The following is a 19,887-nucleotide window of genomic DNA, read 5'->3' on the forward strand; positions in this document are numbered from 1 at the left end:
CAGTATGAAAGTAGAACAGTTCTGGAACAGGTCACTAACACAGACAGGTTCTGTGTCTTCATTGTTGTAGGTATTTGTGTTATGTCTGGTCTTATCTGTTGTTGGTAATAGTTCAACAATGAGCAGGAGGTTGGACTAGAGACATTCAGAGGTCCCTTTCAATTGACATTTCTGTAATTCTTTTATAGTTCTCTGTACAGGCATGTTTGTCAGGAATTTGAAGAGGCTAAACTGACATTATTTATTTATTTATTTATTTGTTTGTTTGTTTGTTTGTTTTTTTCTGCAGTAGACCAAGAGGAACAAGGACGGCTCTGTCCAGCACGTCCATAGTGGTATCTTTCCATTCAGATTTATAGGCATTCTGTCCAGTCTTCATGTTTTACTCCATGTTCCTTCTTTTCCTTAATATAATGCACATACCAATTATTCTGCTTTGCTATGCATTTGCTAAAGAGTGCTGAAATGACTAATGGTGATCTAAAGGATCGTGTTCAAAGTCAAGTGGTGTAAGTACCAAGCTGAGTTTGGTGTAATCAGACTGATGTTGAACAGAGTAGAACTGGGCAATACAGAGAAAGAAGTACATGTAATAAAGGAATTTATTTATTTATTATTTATTTTTGAAGAAGGATGCTTTCAAATATTATTAGAAACAGCAATTTCATTTTCTCTCCAATCTGAGAAGGTATGGAAGTCTACTTTGATCTGTGGACAAATATGCTGTTGTAACCTGCTTCAGATTAGATTTTCCATTGGCAGGGCATGAAAAGTGGTCCAAGAGTACTGAACGATTCTCAAGTGGGAGATGACTTTAAAAGACAGTGCCAACAATGGGATGTGGTTGTGTGTGTTGCACATTTTTTCTCTTCTTCCAATTTGGAGAAAATAAAAAAAGTACAGTATGTGAAGTGACTTTTTAACCAACACTTCCATGATTTTATGAGGTCTGGGGCTATGAAGAATTGGAAACTGTGTTTTCTGCCCCATTGTTACTTCTATTCACAACTTAGATCCCCACTCTAGCTCCACAGTTTGGTACATCTGGCAGGATCTACCTGGGAGGGTCAAGTGCAGAGGTTTGGCAGTTGCATGCCTAGGTAATGACAGTTGGCAGAAAGGCTTGCACTGCTCTAGCTGGCATTGCATTTGGCTGAAGCTGTTGCTGCAGTCACTGTTCCTATAAACATTCAACATCCAAGTTTTTCACAAAATGAAGTGACATCATGCTGTGTTTTCTCAAAACAGTTTGGTGTTATGAGAACTTAGGAGTTATAGGCCAGAGTGCTGTGCTAATGACTACTTTTATTCCTGGGCAGATCAAAAGAGGGAGAGGGTGCCAAAGATGATGGGGTGGTGTTTAAAGAAGTAGTAGAAAAAAAAAAAAAAAAGAAAAAAAAAAGAAAAAAATAGGGCTTAATATTTTTGTAGTAACAGAATTGGCATGGAGTTTTTCATGTGTTTGAAGCAACCTATTTTTGTGATGAAATGGAACTGAGTGCAGGTAGCTATGGTAATCCTGCCTCCTATTCATGTTCACATGCAGCTGCCTTTGCTTTCTTTATGTAGAATGTTTGAGAAATTGGCTCAAAGGCAAAGAAGTAGTACATAAAGACAAAAAACTGTTGGAACCACTGGATGTGATTCAGTATGAATCAGTGAGTCAGCAGGCTTGAGAACAGGGAATGATTTGCAGTGTAAAACAGCAGACCTCAAGTCACTGGAGCAAAAGACTTTAATACAAATAAACTGTAAGAATTTCTGTAATTTGAAGTTCATGTGGTTTGCTGTCCAGCAATATGAAATACCGAGAAGGAATTTCAGCATGGGCAGAAGGAGTACTATTGGCAACTGGTGTGTAGTCCATGTTGCTTACTTGCATTGTTAGAAAATGATAGAGAATGTCATAGCTGCTTCTAACAGCCTGAGCTGGAAACAAAGTATTTCACATGATCTACATCACGTCACGTTGTCCCAGAAAATCCTAGTAAATTTCCATTTGACAACATGCAGTACTGGAATTATGCCCAAAATCAAGCTTGAGATGGTAATTGCATTTGGATTAATTTAAAATGAAAAACTTTTTGCTAAATTCAGTTCTTTGACTTGGTTCTTTGAAGGATAGGTCAAACAAAAAAAAAATCTGAACAAAGAGTTAATAATCTTAATTATGAAAAACTATTTTGTTTTAGCTCTTTACATTGGTCATTTATAATTCTATACTAGGATGCTACTAACACAGTATTTACACAAATACCATAAAACAATGAATACCGAAGCACTTACAGCTTCTGAAATCACTTTTGTGGAAAAACATGATTCAAAAAGCAGTTATTGCTGTTTGCTTGGTCTATAGCTAAAACCTGGGTGGTTACTTAATGGTCAGCTCTGTTAAGAGTGCAGATCTGAGTCACTGTAATACGTTTGGAAGAGTTCCTGAAAGGTCTTGCTACATTACATGCCTTCAAAGGGCAGTGAAGGATGATGCAATGTCTTCAACAGATCACACCACAGCAAGGTGATTAAATTGGCATGCAGGTTTCACAGCAATTTGATCTGATGGAAATGCGTCTTGAAATGCTGTATTAATGGTTTTAGTTCATTTACTGAATCCTGTGAGGATAAACTAATTGAATCATAATATCACTAACGTATTAGAGCTGGAAGATCCCAAGAATCATTGTCTCCTTCAGGCCCATTTTCTCTTAGGTCAGTGTTTAGTAAGTACATAATGACTAAATTACAAATGAAGTGGACTGCTAACTGGCAAGAAATAACCTGCTATTCTGAAGATTAATTTGAATGCTATTTGATACCTTACTATCTTATACTACCTGGAAGGAGGGAGAAATGCAATAAAGAGCTGAGATTTCCCTCTGGGAAGAAAGAAGAAAAGGCCCCAATGGATGGGTGAAACCAACGGTGATGGTATTTCAGGAAGAAGCACACAGCTGTAGAACAACCCTGAGTCAGACTGCAGGTGCAGGAGAGGGAGAAGGCTGGTGTGGTGTAAGACAATGAAGGAAGGAGCAAACAATTGCTGCTTGACACCAAATTGAAAAAGTTGAAGAAGCAAGGATTTGCTGAAGTAAATTTGTGTTGACTAATTCTTTTAAAAATTCATTTTTTGTGTTCTTTATAAAGGGTGAATTTCCTAACAAATACCACTTCAGGAGAAAAGTCGGTAACATTGTTTTAAAAATTAAATAGAAGACCAGATTTTTTTGGCCAGATTTGGTTGATTAAAATCATTGTAAATTACTACTAACATTCCCTCGAGGCTGGCCCTGATGGGAACAACTTTTTTTTAGGGTGGGATTTTCATTTGATGACTGACAGCTATCTGTGGTAGTATTTTCTTTTTCCTTCTTTTTCTTACTACAAGTGTGCCAGAACATATTCTACAATTTCTGGTGGTACGCAAAGCAGTGTAATGTAGGTTCACCCAATCTCTATACTAAGTGGTATAAGCTTATAAAGGATTCTTTTTTGTTGTTTTGTTTTGTTTTGTTTATTTTTAATGCAGCACATTCTTTAATAGCTTAATAAACAGGGTACTTCATTGGGAACTGGTAACTATAGATAGAAAATTATATGGGTGACATGGTCATGTTGTGGATAACACATGTGGCAGGTATTTCACTGTGGGGGAATTGTAGTTAACAATCAGATGAATATAAACCAAATCGTAACAGGGAAGGGTGGAAGTAGAAAAACACCTGTTTCCATGGTAAGTGGTGTGGTTGTAACCAAACAGTTGGGCAGGTAATTTTATTTTATCCACTGATAGTGTGTTTGACTCATCTTTCTTTATTTCATAAAGGCCAAAGTAAAAAAGCACTGTTGTCATGTAGTTTGACCTCCTCTATAACCTCTGTGAAGATCAACATTCATTGCTCTATAGTTAAGTATCATTTTATTACATTAAAAAAAAATCGTTGTTTTGATAGCTTTAAGATTTAAAATAATTAAAAAATAAACACCCTGTGGTTAATTGTTTTAAGCAGATAAAGTGTATCTTTTGGTTGTTGGGACTTGAAAAGAGCAGGAACTAACCTCTGTCAGAAAAGCCTGGGAAAGTTGACCTGGCAATGTGCCCTGATGCTCAAGTAATAACGGGATCTGTTGGGTTAGTAGGGTGGGGAACAAATTCCAGTAAGAAATACCAAAAATACTGCTACTTATGAGGAAACTAGTTCTTCCAATGGCTAAGTGCCACTATGCTTGTATGGTTTCAGACCTCTTGTGCTATGTATACACAGTATTTTCCCCTTCAGTCTCTCTCATGCAAAATATCTGATGTCCTTATTGTTGTCTAGGGCAGATTTCTTTTCTGCTTCCTGTTAAACATTTTGGAGCCCAATTATTCTTCTTAGAGCTCTTTGAGATAATTTAAAATGACTAAATAAATCAGTTATAATTCAATAATTTTGATGTACTTTAATCCAATGGGCTTTAAGCTTTGCTACCTTTCGCACCCCCCCCCCCCCCCCCCCAACAGTTGGTCCTATGTGGTCTCAATAAACATTTTCACAAGTTCACAGGTTTCTTTCACTTTTCACTTTCACTTTTAAGTTAAGGCTTACAAAACTCCAAGTCTCTTCTGCAAAACTGCTATAAAAAGGTACTACTGCTTGTTTTCTCTGTTTTTCCTGAGATGAATTGTCATCATAGGAACACTTACTAAGCTTTCTATTAAAAACTTAAATTAATTAAATCTTAAAATTTCTTTTAAAAAGATTTTTGATGTTCTGTAAGCACTATGATGACAGGCTATGTAGAGGAAATTGGTGTGGGGGCGATAACATTTGTAAAAAGCAGAGAAGAGTAGTGCTTGGGAATAGAGCAATCGCTTTCCTAGACCCAGCAAACCTGATCTGTTATTAATAGTGGGCAACAATGGGTGTTTGAAAGCATTCCTTTTATGAGCAGCTTTGAGCAAAGTGCATACAAAAGTATCTTCCTAACCACAGGCAAAACTTTTGCTTTTTAAGCACAGATATAGTAGTTCCAGCTCAGGCACTTCAGGAACCACAAAGTGCTGGGGAAAATAAATAACAATAATAATTATATATATATATATATATTTGGGGGAGTGAGCATGGGGGAAGAAAGAACTTTATAATTATTCTTAGCCCTTTTCTAGTCATGTCTCAGTGGCCATAGGACGATGAGGTGGTACTTTTTTTCTGAGTTAGGCCATTGCATGAGTCAATGTCCCTTTTTTCTTATATGAGGAGGTTCTGGCACTTTCCAGACTTGAGGATGCCTTGTAAGTGTAATTCAGCAAGAAGAGCCTTGAAGATCTGCTCTGAATCATGAGGATTAGTTATAGATAAAAATAAGTGAAGAAACTAAACTTATTGAGAGGGATCCCTACTGACATGCACATCATCTTTAACTTCGTATGATGCTAGTACTGACTATATGATTTTAATGAATTTGAAGTGTCAGTGGGAAGATGTGGACAATGTGAGAAGGAAATTATTTTGAATTGTCTTCACATATGTCTTTAGCCCTGTGAAACACTGGAGTTCATGACAACAGTATTGAGTTCTATATTGAAATTTAATGATTTGATGGTGAAATTCTTCATCAGATTTCTGAACCAAGTTTGTTCATGATCACCTTAAATTTTCTGTTCTATCATGTAGTTTTTAGACAAAGGGAAAAGTTCTTATCTTCATTCAGGATATGTGACAGGAGATTAAGAACTTAATTTATTGGTTAGATTTGAAGCCACATCCCTTGAACATAAGCATCTGTCTCAGTAAGCAACATTCATCCCACTTACTCTTTACCAGTTCCTGTATTTTCCTCTCCATTTCATTATACTTCATTACCTGTTCTACAGAGAGCATTAGTTAAGAGAACATTAGCGTTATCAAGATGAGAGTGCCCTGATAACTTCTCTGTCCTCCTTTTTTTTTTTTTTTTTTTTTTTTCTCCATATGTTGTACTACCTAAGCTTAGAGGAATAATTTTTCTCAGTATACATGTATCTATATCAATCAATATATGCTCCTATTCTGAGCTTATGTTCTGCTTCTCAGGTGGGAAATGTTGACAAGCTCTGTTCCGTCTGGCCATCTCTGTACTTTTATACTGAATGTCCTTACTTTCTTTAATTGATAAGGACAAGGTAGCAGTAAAGCAAGTGAACAGGCTTTCCCTTTTGCTTCTTTTTCCTTAAAGTTGAAGAACTCTTTTCTCCTTTACACTCTGAAAGCCCTACTTGGAACAGGTGCTTCTTCTGAAAGAAATGTTACTCTTCCCCTTGCATAAGCTCTAAAGCTTCTGCTGAGGGCTAAGGTCTAGTCAAATCAATAAATTGCAGATTCAGTGGAAAAATAGTTACTGTTAAAAGGATAAGTTGGTCTGTGTATGTGAGTTTCACATTCAGTATGTGAGCAAGAAAATTCACAGAGCAGAGGATGAGCACTCATAGCAGGGACAGCCTGCTCATGAAACTGCAAGGGCAAAGAGCCTGACTAGTACCAAAAAGCAGTATTACACCCTGTGGATGAAATCTTTAATTTCTAATGTCAATGGAAGAACTCATTTCACTTAACTGTGTGAAGCCCTTTTGTCGATGTCTTAGAACCTTTGCATCACAGATCACATGGTCTGGTAGAACAGTGGTGAGAAAAGGATAAAACAGCCTTCTGCTTCTGGTATTTTCCGAGTATTTGCTGCAGAATGGCTTTTTCCTTTAAAATAAATAAATAAATAAATAAATAAATAAATAAATAAAATAAAATAAAAAATGTGCTGTACAAGTGGATAAGCTACCTTCTATTGCTCGCCCTTTTTGAACTCTTCTGGTCACATCTTTTTCTGTAGTCATCAGCATCCTTTACAACTTCTGTTCATTATATCAGTGATGACATTGCTGACAGGGCTCTTGTTATGAAATAAAGACATATTTTTCCCTAGGCATATCAGCAAGTAAATCATCCTCTTTCCTGTGACCTTGTCAAACATCTTTACTCAGCTTTTATTTTTTTGACATCTGTAAATAATAATGGCTCTAATTAACTCCAAAAACTTGACACCACACAAAAATAAACTGTATTATATCTTTGCTTTGGTGATGTGTGGGAAGGGCACCTTTTGATCTCAGTTACATCAGAATAAAAAATGTCTATCCTTGTTTACAGTGAAAGATGCTTGTACCAGTATGCTTACGAGCACAACCTGTCAATGGCAGTGAAATGTCAAGGAAGTGGTATTTGACAAGACATGGCTGATGCATATGCTTAGAAGCTGTTAGTGAAAGATTTGTTCAAATCCATGTCCTCTTGGCAGGTGCTTGAGACTAAGTGTCCTGTGGTTGTAGTTACCCTTTTGGCTGCTGGTTGGTGTGGTGGTGTACAGACTCCCTTTGTCTCAGGGACAGAAGGCTGTGCAACTGCTCACTTTAGCATGGCCAGCAGCACATGGCGAGGTTTTGCTGCTTCGGGCTACATGGGAGACAGTCTCTGAGAGGGCTTCTAGAAATAAATATCCAAGGAAAAAACAGCCTCTGGTTAAGGTAAAAATTGTGATTAACATAACCCTAGAGGTGAGATCCTTGATGCATCTATGCTGCAGGGACTCTAGTGAATACATAGGGAGCATAGGCTCCTTATTTAGGGGAACTAATGGAGGAGGTTGTAGTCTGCCAGTTCACTTTCTTTCATGCTACTTCTTACAAATGTTTATCCAGGTTTTCTCACAGCTCCAGAATAGGCTTCAGATCTGACAGCTGGTTCAGAACAAAGAATAAATCTTCACACCACAAAAGAGTATACTGCAGGACATCATGAAACAGGAGGCTGTGAAGGTGAATAAGTCAGGCTTGAAAAACTATTAGTCACATTAATGTAGTTTCCTTCCATTAAGGCATGAGTACAGAATTCCCTTGGCTATAAATTGCAGGAAGCAGAGTAAAGGATCACTTCTCTCTCTTTTTTTTTTTTTTTTATTTTATCTTTTTTTCATTATGCACTTGCTCATAGTCCCTCTACTGCTAGATGAAATTAAATAGCCTGCCCATTTACAAAGTCTCCTAATGTGGTAGTTCTCCAAATTGTATTGGTCTAAACACAAATAACTAGTGATGAACTGGAAAAATGATGAGCACTGGGAAATGAAGAGGAGTCCCTGTGTCCTTGACTTAAGAGAGACCTTTTTTGGTCATACCCTCTGCAGCTGAAAGCTTTGACCACTAGAGAGCTTGTCATGCAGTACTTTGTGGATTTAGCTTTCATGAGGTAAATTCTCAGTTCTGCACTGAAAGATTAAGTGATCTCAGCCTCAAATCAGAAGAAGGTTTTTGGATATTGCCTCTTTAGGTTGTTTCTTCCCAGAGAGATATAGCAGGAAGTAGGTGCCTAGACACAGAGATGAAAATAGAGGCTCTATTCAGTTCAGCCTTAGCAGTGCCTGAAAGTCTGATTCAATATTTACCAAGCTCTGTGAGAAACACTTTTGCTGAGCTTTGTGGGATCCAAGTCAGGTTTACTTTGTTTATATAAATAGTGGTGTACAGTAGCAGTGGGTTAATATTACTCTAGTTTCCAACTTTGGAAGTTCAGTGTGTAACAGCTTTGTCTTATATAGCCTTAAAATTCTGTCTTAGAATGTTCTCCTCAGTGGTCTCAGTAATTATTAAACAGACTAATGATATTTGTTTCTAGTAATGACATTCATTCGCATTGCCAGAGAGCCTTCCAAAGATGGGGAGAAGACGGATGGAAATGATGTATATGTCCTGCTTTTAGTATTGCCATATGTAAAAAGGGGAAAAACTCACAAATCTGTAACAAGTATAGAAGCAGATATCTTAAACATGTAGCTACAGGGAGTGTTGAACACTTGTTATATTTACTTCAGGAACATGATAAAGGAACACGATAAAGGAACATGATAAAAATTGTAATTCTTGCATCTTGGTCAGGAAGTTTTTTTCCCACCTTTTAGACACTGGGAGGTAGTTTGGAGAACATCTGTGTTTATTCCTTGCTCTGTTGCGTGAGCTTATCTTTACTAGTTCATCCAGTTGGTAGAAAAGTTATTGTTTTTCCTCTTACAAGGGATTACTCATGTAGGCTGAGAGATCAGAAAGGGATCAGATGAATTCATTAAATAAAAATCTTTTTTTCTTCCTGATATCCTTTTAAGTATAAAATAGATGAGTTAAAGAGAGCATCAGGGAAATTAAAAATAATTTTAAAAAGCACATCTCTTTTAACTAGGAGAGGACATACTGGCTGCTCTTTCTGGCTCTGATTCAGAAAAACATTCCTGCTCAAGTCAGTGCTTAAGAACACACTTATCTCCTCTTGAACCTGAAGCCTGGGGAGGCCTCCACCCACACTTACAATGCAGGGTAGTTCACAACGCTGCAGGAGACTCCACTGTGAGCTGAATCCCTGCACATTTTGTTTAATGTGGTATAGAAGCTTATTCCAAGTAGATTTGAAGAACATTTACTACCTGTGCTGCTTAACTCTCTCCAGAGCATGATGGTAGGTTACCAAATTAAATTCTCAAGTGAAAAGCAAAGCTAGAATGAACCATCTTAAAGACTTATGTGAAGACAGATGTTTGTTAGGAATATTGTTTCCTTATTCAAGCACCCTGTGGATTCTTAGTGCCAAATAAATAAATTCCAGAATGGACATATTATGGCAGTGATCTCCATTTATACTTGGTAAAGGTTCTCAGCTGCATCCAAGTTCAGATCAGGTTCAAGTGTCATTAGCATAGTTTGAATGTGGCCAGCTGGAGGACATTGCTCATGATCTGTCCCTCTGAGTAATGCTGTCAGTGACAGGCTTAAATCAACATTCACATCACTTCATTTAATAATTAACTTGTAAACAGACTTTTCCTCCCATGTAAGAGACAAGTCATACAAATAGTACTGTGCAAATAATTGATTTCTTTGATGTGGCTGATGGGCTAAAATATAAACTGGAAAGAAGTCTGTGTTTTTCTTGCTTATAACTGATACTAGCTAGAATGCTTTTGGATCAAAACAAATAGATTTTAATAAAACAAACTATAACGCTTTGTTTCTGATAACTCTCCTTTTTATGAATGGAAGAGACTAGATTCACAAAACTTTTGCACTCCTAAACCAGCTTTATGGGATGATTCACTTCATCATCATATACAATGTATTGTCCCTAATCTTTCTAAGAGTAGTATTTTCACGTGATTTGACATCTACATAATGCAATAGTCAATGTAGATTTCCATACAAGATACTCCAAAATTAATTAAGCACAATATCATCTGACAAATGATTTAGTAACAGTACAACTTCTCCTTCCCATGTAAGCATTCAGTCATGAACTGCCCGCTCAAAACTGTACATTAAACTGGGATCAAGTAACTCTGATGAATAACTAGACAACTAAAAATAGTGGTGGTCTATGCTAATCTTCAAAATGTATTCAGAAATTAGAATTATCATGTGCAAGAGAGAGGTCTAGTGACAGTGCTGTTCTGTGTTTTGAGAAAGACAGAGGAAATTCATTCATATTCATTAATTTAATTATTTAATTCAAATATTCATTTATATCATGATGGAGGATATGCTTTTTATTTAAATCAGTAATTAAGTGGAATGCTGGGGTATAGTTACTTCAGAGATTTTTCACTTCCTCACTTAAAGTAGATAAAAAAATATGTGTGTTTGGGTGTACATGTACATGTTTGTATGTGTGTAGACAAAACTTATTCTATACCAACCAATTGTATTGAAGAAATTTATAAAATATGCCCCCAAAACTCTCCAAGATGTACTACTGATTTTTCAGTAAACCTTAGAACAGCATGGAATTTCCAAGGAAAAAAATGAAGAAAGCTAGTGTTGGATGAAACTCTAGAAAAGGTTAACAGGATGGCTAATTAGAGCCAGCAATCTAACTGTGACAGTTAGATTAATGAAGCCTGAGATAATAACTAAGAGTAATGTAATTCTGTGAATCAACGTAGGTTTGTGGAGAAAAGATATTGCAAGACAAATGTAGTTTCTTCCATTTTAATGAAACCTTTGGTCAGTAACAAAGATATAACACCAATCTACCAGAAAGTATTTGATGTAGTATCTTGCAATGTTTATTTAAGCTTTTAGTTTTCTGGTTCTTAATATTAATGGAATTAATAATTCAATTATTGAATTAATATTTGATTCTAGGTTGACCTCAATACATGTTGGTAACTTGGTGAAAAGTTACAATTACATTTTGTGTTTTAAGCCTGTGTTATGTTAATATGTTACAAGTGAGAAAAACATAATATTACTACTGATAAAAGTGGCTGATAATACTGAACACTGGGGCATGGGGAAGATGTTGGATGACGATGTAGGCTGTGGAGTGATTTGTAACTAATTGCATGGAAAGGCCATGTTTTAAGAAGACCGGTTTTAAGATCTTCTGAGAATAAAAAGTCATACCTCTGAGGATAAAAAATATATCTTTAAAAGTAAGTACTCTCCCTTGTGAAAATGGTAACATGAAAAGAAGACTTGAGCATCAAATAGCGGGCAACATCCTAGTACGTTGCATTCTAGGTGTCTCATGCTGATTTTGAATGTGCCAGCAGAATTCCAGAAACTTGTACTACATCTGTACTTAGAATAAGCCACAAGTTTGATTGGAATACTGTGACTGCTTTTGGTGTCATTTCCAACTGCTGGCAACTTAGGGGAATGAAACAGCTAAAGAAAATATTTTCTTACAAAGAGGGAAAGAAGAAAGAAGAGGTCGGCAGGACTTCTGTTTCTTTAGTTCAGAATGGAGTTAAGTTCTAGCCTTTGGAGCGTACCTACAAAGCTAGAATGACTAAAAATAATTTACTGTACCTCACAAATATTTTCAGATGTTTTCAGTACTTGCTTGAGCGTTTGAGGTTTCAGTATTGCAATTTTCAGAAAACGAGACCTCTCTTCAGTTGTAAATATCTTCCAGTCAGTGTGTACTTCTAGGCAAGGTAAGATTACTGAGTGCTTCTCATGGAAGATGTGAAGGGAAAAATTATGAAACAGTTATTAAGCTAAAAATATCAATAATCATAAATCATGTAAAAATATGATAGAATGATAGAATAATATGTCATTTTTTTTTTCCCCATTAAAAAATATTTATACATAATGAACAGTTCTAGTTTTTTATTTCTTTAGCCAATGGATGTCACTGTTGTTCCATTGCGTATCTAGTATGGTACATATGTGCTGGCACTGAAAAAATATGTCTCTGAAATAAAATAAAACTGAACCAAAGCTGCAGGTACGATGTTGCACCGATAGACATGAGGAGTAGTTTAAGATGTGGCCTAACCAGGAAAATTGTTCTATTTACTCAGAAAAGCTGTGACTCAAAAAAGCTCCATGAAGTTCAGGAAGAAGTAAGGAAGGGATGTGGACTGGCTCACAGGAAAGGAAAAATGACAGCTTTGAAATCTGAAGCACAAAAGGGTGGTGAGGTTAATGGTTAAATTAACAGTAGTACTGAAAAGACCACAGAAAATAACAGCCTGGAAAGCAATGTTAAGGACAAAACCCAGAATGAAACTGACTTTTCTTTTTCTTTTTTTTTTTTCTTCTTTTTTTTTTTTCATTTGCTTTTTATGAATGTGGAGAAATCTATGGGAGAGCAATATGTTGGATTTCAGCCTGTATGTGGAAGAAAATTTTAGGAGGAAGGAGAGAGAGATGGAATTGTGAAAGGTGAGAGGAGAACAGAACAGGACAGCAGAGCGAGGGCAAGTAATTCTGCCTCATCCCATCAGTTATATCCTTACCAGTAAACTAAAACTGGCTAGGACTCCATCTTGGGTGTAAGAGTGTGAGTGTATGCAGACTCTGTCCACCCACATTGTACCAGCAATCCTTGGTAACCTGACCTGCACCACCGCCTGTCAGCACAAGATGAGGACTGCTTGCATTCCCTGAAATGCTGGGGCAATACTGGCAGACATAGGCCAAAGCTATGTCAAGAGCTGTGTTAACAGTTACACTTTACTTCCATGTCTGGGCTTGAATCTTTACCCTGGCCTGGCTTATTTTATTAGAATAAACTTAGGATAAAATTACCAACGAGGGTAAGGCTTGCTCTTCTCCATGTCTTATGCCTCCAAGTCTCCATGTTCTCCATGTCCATGACTTATTGAAGAGATACACCACCCTTGACCCAAAACACATTTTGATCCAAAACAAGACTTGACCTTGGACTTTGGGAACCCTGCTGTGAGTATATTTGAATACAGTGCCCTGTAAATGCACGGGAAGAAACCAGCAAATTTAGGGACTGAGTTAGTCAGATCTCTTGGAAGAGTTTCTAGAGGAAAAGTACAGGATTGTTGATCAATCCTGAAGGAGGAAGGTTAAAGACAGCACTACATGGTTGTTTAAAGTGGTATTCTGTGAAGGTTTCCCTAGAGGCTGTTGTTTAGTGCTATATCCTGTCTTGGATTGGCATAGTCTGCCACAGGATGCCATCACAGATGGAGGTATTGGAGAAACTAGTGTACATTTTCTCAGTCAGCCAGGTGTGAGGCCATTTCCTTGAGCCATCTCTCTCTCCGACTTTCCTTCCTCTTACTGGTGTTGTGCTCTCTGCCAGAAAAATAAGTTTGTTCTCCTGAAGTGCTGTGATGGCTGTGTCCATGGTGATTTGCTGTGTGAAGTGTCCCCTTGTGAACAGGCCATAGTGATGACCTGTGTGGCCTTGCCTTCTCTGTGGCCCCATGTACCAGGCACCATGGCCTGGCAGGTCACAGCAGTATCCAGACTGCTTCCATCTATAGTGGAGACACTGTGGCATGGTGTCCCAGGAATGAAAGAGATACAGGCCCAGCTTCAGCATGCCATGGGGAAAGCTTACAGAGTTTTTTCTGAATCTTGTGCTCAGACTGCTGTGACTAAGGATCTGGCTCTCCCTTTCCTGTTCTTGCTTTCTGCATTTTCTCCTAGGCTGCATGAGCAGAAGTGATAACATCCCTGTCTGGGTAACGTTGCAAAGCTGCTCATCATGGAGTTGGTGGTAGTGTTTCGTGTCTCCAGGTACCAGTATCTCTGGTCCGGGCTTGACAAAGCTTACTACAGATTAGTAGCTTGCTGCAGTGCTTTGGGACATGGGCTGCTCTGACAGAGAGGTGCATGCATGCACGTGCATGCGTATGCTCCATAACTGTAGAAGTTTTAGAAAGGAAATACTGCTGGATTATGGAAGCAGACCCTTAGCTGTGCTGAATGGAAGAGCACTGCTGTGTTTGAGTGCTGAGGAGGGAGTGACATGCGATTTTAATATTCACTCATGAAGAAGACGTAGTTTTTGCTTCTCACTTGAACACCTGTATTAGCACAGTACCAATCTGTGCTGTTCTGTGGAAAGTAGCCAGCACCAACCCTCAGCAAGGAAGCCACCAAATTACCACTAACTCTTGCACAGGCCCTGTTTTCCTCAGAGGCCCATTGCCAAATGCTGTTTCGGCCAGACCTGCTGAGCTGAGGTAAACTCTAATGGCTGAGCTGTGGCTTGAAGTGGTTATGTGCAATACTGAGAAGTCATAAACAGCTCTTATGTAAATCGTTTATGAGGGAGCAGGGAACCTTTATCCATGTCAGATTTTTGTAAAACAGATCCGAGCTGATAACTGCATACCACAGTGTTCTCACAGATTATTTTCTTTCATAAAACAGCAAAACAAGCCTGCTCCTCCCTCCCCCTATCTGGGCACAGGAGGGTTGGTTCTGCACACCTCCAGGGATGCAGAAGATGGATATTCACATGCAGCTGAGGGCTTGAATTCAGCAGGCTGGACAGAGAGATCTTCAAAAAGACCCAGTGACACAAAGCACACCACTGCAATCCCTAGCGTTTGATGCCAGTCACTAAAACCTTTTTGAAAGAATTAAATCAGTTACTGGTAGTCTATCAATTAGTTGTAGTCTCTAATTGGTAATAAAAGCATAAAGGCAGTCATTTATATTTTTGATTGGTTTGGTTGTTGTTTTTTTTTTTAAGTTTCTAGGAAATTTCTTTCTTGTTTAAACTGTGTTATATACAGATTTCTGAAGGGAGAAAAAGTTACGCTCTTGCCCAACAAGCTGGGTAAGTTACACTAACAAGGTAGAATTGAATACACAGACTAGGTAGAATTGAAGGCTGGTAAGCTGATATGTTATCATTGTTATACAGATTTTCTTCTCTTCTCTTCTCTTCTCTTCTCTTCTCTTCTCTTCTCTTCTCTTCTCTTCTCTTCTCTTCTCTTCTCTTCTCTTCTCTTCTCTTCTCTTCTCTTCTCTTCTCTTCTCTTCTCTTCTCTTCTCTTCTCTTCTCTTCTCTTCTCTTCTCTTCTCTTCTCTTCTCTTCTCTTCTCTTCTCTTCTCTTCTCTTCTCTTCTCTTCTCTTCTCTTCTCTTCTCTTCTCTTCTCTTCTCTTCTCTTCTCTTCTCTTTTCTCTTTTTTTCCATCTTTACAAGCCTCATTTCTAACATCTTATTTACATGAATTGCATACCTTTGCTTATAATACAAGACTGGGTTTTCATGGAGACATGGAGACATAGAAGTGGGAAAAAAAAAATAGCTTTTTAACAACTAATTTTAGAAAACTTTATTTGCTTGCGTGTGAAAAGTCTGTTGGCAAATGACTTTCCATGTGGGAGCCACAACATGGAAAGCCTTAAGACAGGCAAGTCATTCCTTGGAAATCTCAGAAATCTCAGATTAATCTGTTATACTATTTGTGTTTTCTGTAGCAATAAAAGCTTGTGTTTTTGGTTTGGTTTGGTTTGGTTTGGTTTGGTTTTGTTAAGAAAGTCAGAATAATATGAAATTGCTAATTTGTTTCCAGGTGTAGTGATAGTTTAAAAAAATCAAATATAGTAACAACTATAGATTTCTTCACTTCTTCCTTCCTTCTCTTCCTTCCTCCCTCCATCCCTCTTTTTTTTTTCTTTTTTTTTTTTTTTTTTTAAAGCATATTTACATATGATAACTGGTCTAGGAAGAATGATGCTATAAGACCTTAAGTAATAAAAAAGTTCCTGTTCAACTTCAAAAAGTTGTCCCAGGTGGAGAACTGTAACCAGTTCTCTGCTGAACACTAGCATGTGGAGGTTACTAATGACTTAAAATGTAAAGCTCAAAATCCTACTAGTGGGTAAAGTCAGGCATGAAATCATAGATGAGTGTTGATAACAACCTGAAAATTGCAAGCAACTGATTCAGTCTCTCTCTTTTTTTTTTTCTTTTTTTTTTTTTTTTTTTTTTCACTGAGCTTTGGCCTTACTATGCTTATGCTTATAGCCTTCTTGCCTTGTATCTATTAATATTTTACTTCTTCAACTCTCTCCTTTTTCTCTAATCTTCAGCTTGAACACTGTTTGCTTTGTGCTCTGCCAGATCATTTCTGTTGCCCCTTCTTTTTTCTCCCTTCCATTTCCTGCACAATTGCAGCTGACAACTCTTCCTGTTCTTTGAACAGAAAGATCAGGATTTTGGACCAATCACTTCTTTGTACAAATGGTGTCTCCAGATCAGCTAATTTAGCATGTTAGCAAATGTTGGTGCCTTGTCCTAGCAAATGGATGCAGAAGATCCCTGTGTTGCCTCTATTCCAAGAGAAAACTTTGTACCAGCTCAGGTAGCAAGTTATCTTTGAGTAAAAATATTTTAAAAGGAAAAAAAAAAAAAAAAAAAAAAGCATCTAGTGGGGGCAACAAATGTCCAAATGTCTAAAAAAATCCTCTATAGGCCCCAGGTCAGTAGCTGGGCTTACTTACAACAGCCAAATACATGTACAGGCTTAATTTTTTGACCTCAGATTAATCTAGCCAACAGAGTCTGGCTCTCTAGAAAATGTCCTTTGCCTAGGTTAAAAATGAGCTTGTAGTAAATAAGAAGTTTATTTTAAGGAAAACAGGTCTGTCAAACCTGTCAAACACAGAGACCTGCTTTACTGATATGACTGTCTGCTCCATTGCAAAAGCTTGGAAACTCACTGACAAGTTATTGAAAACTCAGACAGAAAGGCCTTCTTCCAAATGTCTTGAAAAATTTCTTCCTAAAAATACTGTTTCTAGATGAGCACATTCAGCATGACAGATTTAGTCCAGAAATGGAAATGTATCTGCCTTCAAGTCAAACCATAAATCATGATGTATTAATGTCCAGACCCAAGAGTCTGCAAGATCATCCTGGCAACTTATTTTGCATTCCCAGATATAAACAGCTATGGATTTATCCAGGGCTTTAATTGCCTGCCTCTCTGTAGCAGTAGCCACTGCAACGCACCGTGTGGTGTATTGGCATTTGTGGCTGCAAGTTCATAGGTATGCAGTACCCCGTGCACATTCAGATCAGAGTGGTAGCTTCCCACATCTCACTTATAGGTGAATATACACGAATGAATATGAACATATAAATATATCATATATTTATGACATGCTAATTACTGCTGAAACTGAACTTAAATATATATATATATATATAAGGCTAGTGGCATTTAACATTTTTTTCTTGTTCCTCTGGAGCAATTTCTCACTTTTTTTTTTTTTTTTTTTTTTCCTCTCACCATATTCTGTTAGCAGAGAGAGTTATTTTTCCTTGTCTCTCATCACATCACAGTGGCTGCAGAGTCTACTCTCAATCACCTCTTGATGGGAGATTTTTTGTTGATCAGGCCAAATGTAGAAATGTTTCTCTCTCATGAGACTTACTATTGTCCTTGACAATTTTATTGTTCATGATAAGCAGAGTTGTCATTCACAACTTCTTGTCCTGAATATAGACCAGGAGACAACACACACAAAAAAAGGAGTTCAGCTTTTATATTTCTGGCTACCTAAGGAGCCTAAGGAGGGTGGACTTTCTCCTGTTCATCTTCAGCACATGGAAGGAGCTTAACTTCTTAGAATCTACTTGTTGAATGGTGACCTACACAAATGAGTTAGGTATAAAGCACTGAAATAGCTCAGTGAATAACTTCAGGCTGCAGAGCAATCTGCACCTTCACTTGGGGTGCAGGAAACATGTTAACCCCTTCTCAGCCAGCCTCCTTCTTTGGCTGATAGCTAAGGAGCTAGAATGTCTGTCTGGAGGTGACAGATGCCCTTTTGTCTGAGTGTCCCACCAAGTTGCTCTGAGCATTGGCTTATTGGATATTCTGACATTTTCACAGACCTGCTTGCTGAAATGCTATCATCCCTGGATAGAATAAATGTAATCAGTCCAGATGAATGGGGAAATTTCTGACTACACCCCATTGTTAAGGGTACTGCTGCAAGTGGGCAATATGTAGTGGGCCTAGTATTTAGGCACTCTCTTGAGAATTATGAGACAGAGCTGGAAGAATTATATCAGAATTAAATCTTCTATAGTCTTGGTGAGTTATATAAACATGATAGTGTTAGGTAAGGGACAGGGGATGTGTTTATGTGTGAAACTCAAGGCCAACATTTACGCAATGTGAGTCCAGCTGAGCAACTTTCCCTTGCTAAACTAAAAATATTGAAATGAGATTGGGAGTTGCAGAAATACCTGGAAAAATTACCTGGTGTCTTTTGGAAGCGACTTGCTCCTCCTTTGTTAGGGTTAACATAAAAATTAGTGTTCTTTGTCACATCAATTCTCTATCTATTGTTAGCACCTGTATGAGTTATTTAGTATACACTATGCAGACTAGCTTGATAACTATAGGTCTTAGAAGCCTTTTCATTAGCATTCACAAGACATTAGTAGAAAGTAATATCAAAATACAAATGTTTCTGTAGTCCTGTCAGTTGTGTGTTTTGCTGGATGAGTAAAGAATGGAGATAAAAATGATTTAGAGGGAGTGTCCTCCTCTGCCTACAGGTAACTAAGAGGGCCAGGTTAGATTAAGAACACCATTCACAAGCATTTGCTGACTCGAGCTGAGGTTGCAAGTGCTCAGCAAGTGTGGGATCCCTCCTCTACCACTATCAAGTAACTATCACTGAAGTCAGACCTGATGTCAAGGGGCATGAGGTGGAAAGATAAATATCTGTTGTCCTTGTTAGTTTGGGTTAGCTTCCATAGGAGGAACTGGTGCACAGATAAACTTTCAGAATGTTTTCTGAGTAACCTACACAAAGTCAAACAATGGAGATAAAAGTTTTCTTTTACTATTCTTTGCTACCCTTTCTTTCCTATATTCTAATATATACATCAGCTCTTTCCTTTAATTTCTCTTTACTTGCATAATTTTAACTTTTTTTTTTTTTTTAATTTTCTACTGAGATGAACTCAAGCATTAGTAGAATATACTAAAGACTTTTTTTTTTTTTTTTTTTTTTCCTGTTTCTTGAACTGAAGCTTTCATGCAAATCCGCAAATCCCACTGTTTTGATAACATTGTAGTCAGTTAGTGTCAAGACTCTGGTCAAAAGTCAAAAAGAAAATGAAAGAAGGTTCAGGAAAACTTTGCAACTATTTTTCAATTTAATTAATAACCTTTTCTTACACATTTGATAAGCAAAAATTTTTAAAGAGCCTTTTTATGTATTTATTTATGTATTTTATATTTTGCGTATCTCGAATTTCACTTTCTTTTCAGAGTCAATATTAAATATTTTTTCAAATTCACATTGAATTTCCTATATCTTCTAACCTCATAATCTGGAACCTCCAGAATCTACCCCCTCCACAAACAGTTTTTTCCCCCATGAACTAATGTAAGATTTTTAGGGCTTCATTTATTCTCCACTTCTCCCCTTGGTGCCCTCACTGAACCACCCAGCCACCCAAATGAGGGTTGGGTGTGGCATCCTGAAATCATCAAGCATGACTACCTTAAACATGGGAGGATTATGTTTTAAACTTTCGGCCAGTGGATTTGAGAATTTGTGACCTGTTTTACCTCCTGGA

The 19,887-nt window shown here is 37.5% G+C and overlaps 1 long non-coding RNA gene across 2 annotated transcripts in view; it reads left to right on the forward strand.

Moving 5' to 3' along the window:
• The first annotated feature begins 4,568 nt into the window (after positions 1-4,568).
• LOC137848369 (uncharacterized) overlaps positions 4,569-19,887 on the forward strand; it is an 84,516-nt gene continuing 69,197 nt past the window's right edge. Inside the window, exon 1 of one of the 2 annotated variants that reach the window (XR_011091316.1) lies at positions 4,569-4,624. This is a non-coding gene — a long non-coding RNA (uncharacterized lncRNA). The remainder of the gene's footprint in view (positions 4,625-19,887) is intronic. The other variant, XR_011091315.1, reaches the window with a different exon arrangement.

This window comes from Anas acuta, chromosome Z, assembly GCF_963932015.1.
Source record: "Anas acuta chromosome Z, bAnaAcu1.1, whole genome shotgun sequence".
Classification (NCBI taxonomy): Eukaryota; Metazoa; Chordata; class Aves; order Anseriformes; family Anatidae; genus Anas; species Anas acuta.